This window comes from Gossypium hirsutum, chromosome A08 (genome assembly GCF_007990345.1).
Source record: "Gossypium hirsutum isolate 1008001.06 chromosome A08, Gossypium_hirsutum_v2.1, whole genome shotgun sequence".
NCBI classification, from domain to species: domain Eukaryota; kingdom Viridiplantae; phylum Streptophyta; class Magnoliopsida; order Malvales; family Malvaceae; genus Gossypium; species Gossypium hirsutum.
In genome coordinates this window covers 42,675,277-42,684,697 of record NC_053431.1, presented here as the reverse complement: position 1 = coordinate 42,684,697, position 9,421 = coordinate 42,675,277, and the positions used below count along the sequence as shown (strand labels likewise).

The following is a 9,421-nucleotide window of genomic DNA, read 5'->3' as shown; positions in this document are numbered from 1 at the left end:
TTTTATTTAAGAGTTCTACCTGATTAGAGAGCATGGTGACTGAATCGACGTTATAAACACCGGCTGTTTTTGTTGGCTTTGTCCTCATGACTTGCCACTAATAGTTATTCAATGACATCTCTTCTATAAACTCATAGTCATCTTCCGGTGTTTTATTATTGATGGTTCTGCCAGCAACTACGTCAACCAGTTGCCGAGTCGAAGGATTCAGACCATTGTGAAATGTTTGTACTTGGAGCCAAAGCGGTAACCCATGGTGAGGGCACCTTCTCAGAAGGTCTTTATATCTCTCCCATGCATCGTAGAGTGTTTCTAAATCCATCTGCACAAAAGAAGAGATATCATTGCCTAATTTAGCCATTTTAGCAGGTAGAAAATATTTTAGTAAAAAATTTTCGGTCACTTGTTACTAAGTAGTAATTGATCCTCGTGGTAACAAGTTCAACCACTGTTTAGCTTTGTTCCTCAATGAAAAGGAAAACAACCGAAGACGAATGGCATCATCAGAAACGCCATTAATTTTAAATGTATCGCATAGTTCTAAGAAGTTGCTAAATGAGTGTTGGGATCCTCATCCTGCAAACTATCAAACTGAACAAATTGTTGTATCATTTGAATAGTGTAAGGTTGTAATTCAAAAGTATTTGCAGCTACAGCAGGTCTAACTATGCGTGGAGCAGGATTTTGATTAACCGCAATTGCAGGAGGTAGCTGATTGCCTTGGTTTTCAGCCATCTCTTCGGTTTGAGTTTCGTCTTCTTGCTCGTTCTCCGTGTATCTTAAGCTTCGTCTTATTTCTCTTTGGTTTCTACGTACTATGCGATCGATTTCTTTGTCAAAAAGTAATGGTCCCGACGGGTTTCTTCTAGTCATAAACTATAAAAACTTGCCAAGAGAAAGAAAGAGTAGGTTATTATTGGAGTAGGTTAATAAATAATAATAATTAAATTAAATTAAATTAAATTACAAGAAAAATAAATGGCTAAAGTAATAAAAATTGAGCGTTCCTAATATCTTAGTTCCCTGGCAACAACGCCAAAAACTTGATCATGTTATTTCGTGATAGGTTTTAAATATTTATAATTAATCGTTCTTGAAACTAACTATTATCGCGATGTAGGCAAGTGTACCTATCGAATAGTAGTATAGTTTTAGGAAGACCGGATTGTCGAACCCAAAGGAACTAAAAGTACTAGTAATGACTGTCTTTTATTATCTAGCCTAAGAATAATGGGGTTTTGTTTTAATTAACTAATTATCTAAACTAAGAACTCACAGAGAAAAGAATTGGAGAATTGCTTTTGGGAAAAATCGATTGACTTAAGACAATACCTAAGGAAAAAACCACCTAGACTTTACTTGTTATTCAGGCTCCGAATCGGACGATTTATTCATTCAACTTGTTCCGTAGAGATCCCTAAGTTATGTTATTATCCCTATTCAAGACTAATAACATCTAAACCCTAGATTGAATAACCGAGACTTTTCTCTAATTAACACTCTAGGGTTGCATTAACTCTATCTATGGATCCCCTTATTAGGTTTCACCCTAATCCGGCAAAATCTTGTCACCCTATGTCTAGGCGCACAATCAACTCTGCCTAATTATAATAAATGTACTCTTAGCCAGGGTCTATTCCTGTAACACCCTGAACCCGAGACCGTCACCGGAGTCGAACACGAGGTGTTAACAGACTTCAAACCACTTATTAAAAATTTCCCAGACAAGCTGCCAATCTGCGTACTAGTCACTTTAAAAATCATATCTTGAGTTCTGAAACTCGAAATCCAGTTCTGTAAATTTTCCCCGGAACTACACTCATATATATATATGGTAGAATTTTTGTAGAATTTTTGGTCAGGCCAATTGGTACAGTTTATTAGTTAAAGTCGTCCCTGTTCCTGGGTTCGACTACTCTGACCCTTGTGCATTACGACTTAGATATCTCCCTTTACAGAGCTCCAATACTTATGCCGTTGGTTTCTAATGAAACTAGACTCAAAAGGGAATCTATAAATATAAAGAATGACTTCTAATTGTCTCTGATTAATTTAGGGTGAATTTCTAAAGTCGGGACAGGGGATCCAGAAATCTCTCTGGCCCTGTTTCACAAGAGTTTAATTATCTCCTAACATACAGCTCATATGGTCGTTTCGTTTCTTCTATATGAAAATAGACTCATCGAGCTTCAATTACATAATTTATTCATTAATTAACTCCATTCCTACTATTTTTAGTGATTTTTCAATCTCACGTCACTGCTGCTGCCAGCATCTGTTACTAAAGCAACTATGCCTATTTCGTGATTTCTCCTTGATCTAACTAGTAATTCATCATACATATCACAAATTATGATCATGACTAGCCATGCCAAAGGCTAATCATTGTCAAACATCTCCCTACTACACTATTTCCATATCATGAATTTTAACATAAAAAATAATCAACCATGACATATGGCATAAAAATCGAATTACCAAGACTTACGACCTAACATTATAGAACCAAATCCAACCGAACATTTATGCCATTTTCGCATGGCTAAAAGTTTACATACCAAATTTCAACAAAACATATTAGCCTATACATGCCGAAATGTTCTCCTAAACCGACTAAAAAGAAGATACCAAAAGTTGCTAGCCGGTGTGATGACTTCGATGACAGTCCCGAGCACGCAAAAAGACGAGTCCAAGAAACCTAAAGTAGGTGACAAGCAAACACCGAGTGAGTATATAACTCAGTAAGTCATAAGCATTACATTGCCGTTCAATAATAATATATCATAAGAGAAAATAAATAATGCGGGATTAAAATCCTCCATCCATACCCAAACTGTTCTATAATTCCTTAGGCATTTCGGTTCGATCTCATACCAAGCCCTACTTTGACATTTCATACATTACACCATGTGACATTGGATGCATTTATCTTCAAGTATAATCACCACATAGGTTCAAGACTTACCAAGCTCAATCCCAAATATAAATAAAATGTCTATTCCTCATGAGCTCAAGGTGTTTACTCGTACCGTTGTCCATGATTGACTCGATAAGGCCGCACACTTAGAGCATGTATATTTATTAGAGAATGTATAATAAGCCCGCACACTTAGTGCTTAGTAGTCGAACTCGCACACTTAGTGCTATATAATCAACCTCGCACACTTAGTGCCGAAACCAACAACTCAATACATCTCACTTCTTTTCTTTTTCATTCAATACTTTCATCACCCCATGCATACATGTATATATATATTTATCATTCCATTCAGCATCATTACATAGACGTTATGACCATTTAAACTAATACAAAATATATGCTTAATGACTTACCTTGTGTTGGGTAAGACGGTTCCAACTCGGCTACTCGATGATCTTTTCTTTGCCTTTGCTTGATTCTCCTCCTTTAACTCCTTGAGCTTAATCAATAAATCAACTAGTTTAACCATCTTGCTAAACATTCATAATTCAATTAAACATGCATATGTATGTTTGTATATTCGGCAACCATCCTCACTAATTACCCATTTAGTCGATTATACACATAATTGAAGGTAACATCACGAATGGGCATACTTATGTGTATATATATGTATATATATACTTCGGAATGGGCATCACAATTAGATTTAACACCATCTTCATACTCAATTAGATGGCCGAATGTATGTATATATGTACAATGTCAACTATAACATCATTTAAACACCTAATTTCATCTCATGAACACTTGATCGAATTTTCCTAATCTAGCATATTTTCACATCTATTTGTAACATCATGTAAATCCACATATAACTACATTTCTTAAGTTCCACATCTTAATGCCCATTATAGCCACTCCCATAGTCTAAATCTAACAATCGGCAACACCCACATTTCCACTATGTTAGCCGAATACTCATTCTCTTCTTAGTCCTAAATTCGGCACCTCCAACAAAATAGCTTAACAATTTCAACTTTCATGCTAACATAACAAGCAACTTAACACATCCATATAACTAGCATGCTAATAGCATCAAGGTATCAACTAAAATTTTTTTAAGCTCCTTAGCCGAATCCTAACTCTCCAACAACCCCAAATCCAACCATGGGATAGATAGAATTTAGACTCATCACCCAAAGGTTGTGTAAACTTCCAAAAATATCATTGAACATACCTTGATCTAAAGGACCACCTTGGCCGAATCTTGCTTCCTCTTCTTCCTCTAGTTATGACAATTGCAAAAGAAAGAAAACATGAACACTCCTTCTTCCCTCCTTATTAAGCATTCAAACTCCCTCATTTTCATGCCACAACATCAAACACTCCTCCTAGATACAAGCAATGGCCGAACTTCTTCAAAATTTTTCTCTCTTTCTTTTTCTTGGTTTTTCGGCTAGGAGATGGCAAGTATGAACACCCCTTTTTTTTTGTTCACTTTCCTATTATTATTCCCATCATTTGTTAACCAAAAAAAAACATATTAAATTAGAATGAGTGGAGCATCATCACTCCTTGGCCGGCCACCATGTATATTATGGGTAATTTGACATGCAAAGCCATGCTTCCTCTCCCTATTATTAATTACTCCTTATAATTCATGTATCATCTTTTCTAACTTCGTCAACTAGGTCCTTTTCGAATTAATTCACATTCCTAAAGCTAATATTAAGCATTTAATTTCTCATATATTCACTGTCACACAAAAATTTATGTAATTAAAACACAAAAATAAATTTTTGGCTCGGTAATGTGGTCTCGAAACCACATTCCGACCAGGATCTAATTTGGGTTGTCACAACTCTCCCCCACATAAGAAATTTTCGTCCCCGAAAATCTTACCGGTAAATAATTTTGGATATCGATCCTTCATAGAGTCCTCAAGTTCCCAAGTGGCTTCTTCAATTCCATGTTTATGCCACAGTACCTTCACTAATGAGATTTTCCTGTTTCTTAGTTCTTTTACTTCACGTGCTAAAATACGAACTGGTTCTTCTTCGTAACTCAAATTAGATTGAATCTCGATCTCCGATGGAGGAATTACGTGCGATGGATCGGACCTATATCGTCGAAGCATCGAGACATGAAAAACGTTGTGAATCTTTTCGAGCTCAGGGGGAAAAATTAATTGGTATGCAACTGGTCCAACTCGTTCAGATACTTCGTACGGACCGATGAACCTCGGACTCAATTTGCCCTTACGACCAAATCTAAGCACCTTCTTCCAGGGTGAAACTTTGAGAAATACTTTGTCTCCAACCTGATATTCAATGCCTTTTCTTTTCAAATCCGCATACGACTTTTGACGATCCGAAGCGGTTTTCAAACTTTCGCGAATTACTCGGACTTTCTGCTCGGCATCCTTAATCAAATCAACCCCAAGGATCTTACTTTCACTAAGTTCAGTCCAAAATAATGGGGTACGGCATTTACGACCGTATAAAGCCTCGTAAGGTGCCATCTTAATGCTTGACTGAAAACTATTGTTGTAAGCGAATTCGATCAAAGGCAGATATCTTTCCCATGAACCACAAAACTCTAAAACACAACATCTCAACATATCCTCGAGTATTTGAATTATCCGCTCAGATTGGCCATCGGTCTGAGGATGGAATGCGGTGCTAAAGTGCATCTTGGTACCAAATGCTTCTTGTAATTTCTTCCAAAATCGCGAGGTAAATCTTGGGTCTCTATCCGACACGATGGAAATAGGTACCCCATGCAACCGAACTATTTGGGAGACATATAATTCTGCCAATTTATCGAGCGAAAAATCCGTACGGACAGGGATAAAATGAGCAGACTTGGTCAATCTATCAACAATGACCCAGACTGAGTCTTTCTTACTCTGAGTCAAAGGCAACCCAGATACAAAGTCCATTGTCACTCGATCCCATTTCCATTCGGGTATCATGATTGGCTGAAGTAATCCAGATGGCACTTGATGTTCCGCTTTTACTTGTTGACATATCAAACACCTTGAAACAAATTCAGAAATGTCTCGTTTCATACCAGGCCACCAAAATTGGCGTTTCAGGTCATTGTACATTTTAGTACTACCCGGGTGGACTGACATTCGACTACTATGAGCCTCGTTCAAAATCATCGAAATAAGTTCCGAATTTCTTGGAACACATAATCGACCTCTGAACGTCAAGCAATCATTGTCGTCAATCCGGAACTCCGATTCCTTATTCGAAGCACATTCAGCTCGTTTAGTGACCAATTCAGCATCGACTTTCTGGGATTCAAGTATTTGACGAATCAATAATGGTTTGGCCTCTAATTCAGCTACTAGCACCCCATCGGGTGAGACGGATAAGTGAGCATTCACCACTCTCAAAGCAAACAGTGCTTTCCGACTTAAAGCATCGGCAACCACGTTAGCCTTTCCCGGGTGATAATCAATAACAAGTTCGTAGTCCTTCAACAACTCAAGCCAACGTCTTTGTCGTAGATTTAGATCTCTTTGAGTCATCAGATATTTTAGACTCTTGTGGTCCGAATAAATATGACACCTTTCTCCAAACAAGTAATGTCACCATATTTTCAAGGCGAACGCTATGGCTGCTAATTCAAGATCGTGGGTCGGATAGTTTCTCTCATGCGGCTTTAATTGTCTCGACGCGTAAGCCACAACTCGACCTTCTTGCATCAACACACAACCTAGCCCAAGTAAGGATGCATCACTATAAATGACAAACTCTTTGCCGGACTCCGGTTGTACTAGCACTGGAGCTTCGGTTAAACAGGTCTTTAGTCGATCGAAACTCTTCCGACAGTTTTCTGTCCATTCAAACTCAACATCTTTTTGGAGTAGTCTCGTCAATGGTGCAGCTATCATCGAGAAACCCCTTACAAACCGTCGGTAGTATCCGGCAAGTCCCAAAAAGCTCCTAACTTCAATAATATTCCTCGGAGGTTTCCAATCGAGTATGGCCGAAATTTTGTTCGGATCCACTCTAACACCCGATGCGGACACCATGTGCCCCAAAAAGCTAACCTCTCTCAACCAAAATTCACATTTACTGAATTTTGCGTATAACTGCTTGTCTCGCAAAATCTGTAATACTAACCTCAAATGCTCGGCGTGTTCGGCTTCACCTTGTGAATAAACTAAAATATCATCAATAAACACAACCACAAATCGATCCAAGTATGGCCTAAATACTCGATTCATTAAATCCATAAATACCGCAGGGGCATTAGTGAGCCCAAACGGCATCACTAAGAATTCGTAGTGACCGTACCTCGTTCTAAAAGCGGTTTTGGGTATGTCCGAGTCTCGAACCCTCAACTGATAATAACCAGATCTTAAATCTATCTTGGAAAATACTGAGGCTCCCTTTAATTGATCAAACAAATCATCAATACGTGGCAACGGGTATTTATTCTTTATGGTCACTTTATTCAACTGACGATAGTCGATGCACAATCTCATGGTTCCATCCTTCTTTTTCACAAACAATACGGGTGCGCCCCATGGAGAAAAACTCGGTCGAGTGAAACCTCTATCCATCAATTCTTGCAATTGAACTTTCAATTCCTTTAATTCTGTTAATGCCATATGATACGGGGCTATTGAGATTGGCGTGGTACCAGGTACAATCTCGATGCCGAATTCCACCTCTCGAACCGGTGGCAACCCCGGTAACTCCTCAGGAAAAACATCTGAATACTCACAAACCACTGGTACTGATTCAAGTTTCCTTTCCGTCTCTTTGCTATCAAATACATACGCAAGGTATGTTTCACAACCCTTTTTCACATATCTCTGAGCGGTCATGGAAGATATTATCACTGGCACCCCATTCAAATCGGTAGACTCAACTCGGACTACCTCATATTTGCACTCCTCAAATCGATGGTTTTTCTTTTGCAGTTCACCACTGCATCATGTACGGTCAACCAATCCATACCAAGAATAACATCAAATTCGTCAAACGGCAAAAGCATCAAATCGGCCGGAAAACAGGATTCTCGGATTATTAGAGGGCATCTCTTACACACTTTATCAACAAGTACGTATTGACCCAAAGGGTTTGACACTCGAATTACGAACTCAGTAGACTCAACAGGTAGAGTCTTACTGGATGCTAAGGTTTCACATACATATGAATGAGTAGAGCCAGGGTCAATCAATGCAATCACATTAGTATCAAAGAGAGTGAAGGTACCAGTGATGACGTCAGGGGAGGATGCCTCCTCTCGTGCGCGAATGGCATATGCTCTAGCAGGAGTACGGTTCTCAGCTCGAGCAACCGTATCAGAGGCCCCTCTCTGACTACCACCCCTACCTCCTAAAATTCTCGGTGGTCTACCTCTAGTTGTCACTCCACTAGGTCTTGCACCTTGAATCTTATTCTTCTCATCAAGCTCCGTGCAATCTCTAATGAAGTGGTCCTTCGAACCGCATCCGTAACAGGCCCTGTTAGTAGACTTACCCCAACATTCACCTAGGTGTCGTCTTCCGCATTGGGGACATTCAGGTTTCTCTTGACGATTATTGCCCACACTAGCTACTGAAGTAGCTCGAGAGTCTGTCGATGGTCGTGCTCTGATAGAAATTCCCGCAGTCGTCCTCGACTTATTAGTGTCCTCCCTGAACTTCTTTACAGCTGAGAACGGAGCTTTACCCGTCGATCTTTTACGATAGTCTCTAGCTTCAAATTCAGCCTTCTTCTTCTCCTTTCCAAGTTCTTCCGCCTTGCAGGCTCGTTCGACTAGTGTTACGAATTCTTTTATCTCCAAAATACCCACTAGTAGCTTTAAATCTTCATTCAATCCTTCTTCGAATCTTTTGCACATAGCAACCTCATCAGCTACACACTCCCGGGCATACCTACTGAGTCTTACGAATTCATGTTCGTATTCAGATACTGTCATACGACCTAGCTTGAGTTCCAAGAATTCCTTACGCTTTTGATCAATGAACCGTTGACTAATATATTTCTTTCGAAATTCTGTTTGAAAGAAGTCCCAAGTAACTCGTTCGTTTGGGACTATGGAAATCAGGGTCCTCCACCAATAGTAGGCTGAGTCCCGCAACAAGGATATAGCACACTTTAGACATTCATCGGGCGTGCAGGACAGTTCATCAAACACCCGAATGGTGTTATCAAGCCAGAACTTGGCCCTTTCAGCATCATCAGTAACTATGGCCCTGAACTCCTCAGCCCCGCGCTTCCTAATCAAGTCTACAGGTGGCTTACTCAGCCTCACAGGATCAGTAACTGATGGCATTACGGGCTCTTGGGGTGGATTATTCAAATTCGGGAATTGTTGGACAGCCGGATTGGTTCGGGCATATTGCGCGACCCACTCATTCATCATGGTAAAGAAGGCTTGTTTAGCCCCCTCACCTTGATTATTCGCAGATGACTGAGGTTCAACAGGCGGCGTCCCTTGTGCAGGAGCAGCTGCTACACTTTCAACGTC

General features: G+C 39.6%; 1 non-coding gene across 1 annotated transcript; it reads left to right on the top strand.

Moving 5' to 3' along the window:
* The first annotated feature begins 248 nt into the window (after nt 1-248).
* Nucleotides 249-355, top strand: LOC121205196 (small nucleolar RNA R71). The gene has a single exon (XR_005900281.1). It is a non-coding gene; the product is annotated as a small nucleolar RNA R71 (small nucleolar RNA).
* Nucleotides 356-9,421: the final 9,066 nt, after the last annotated feature.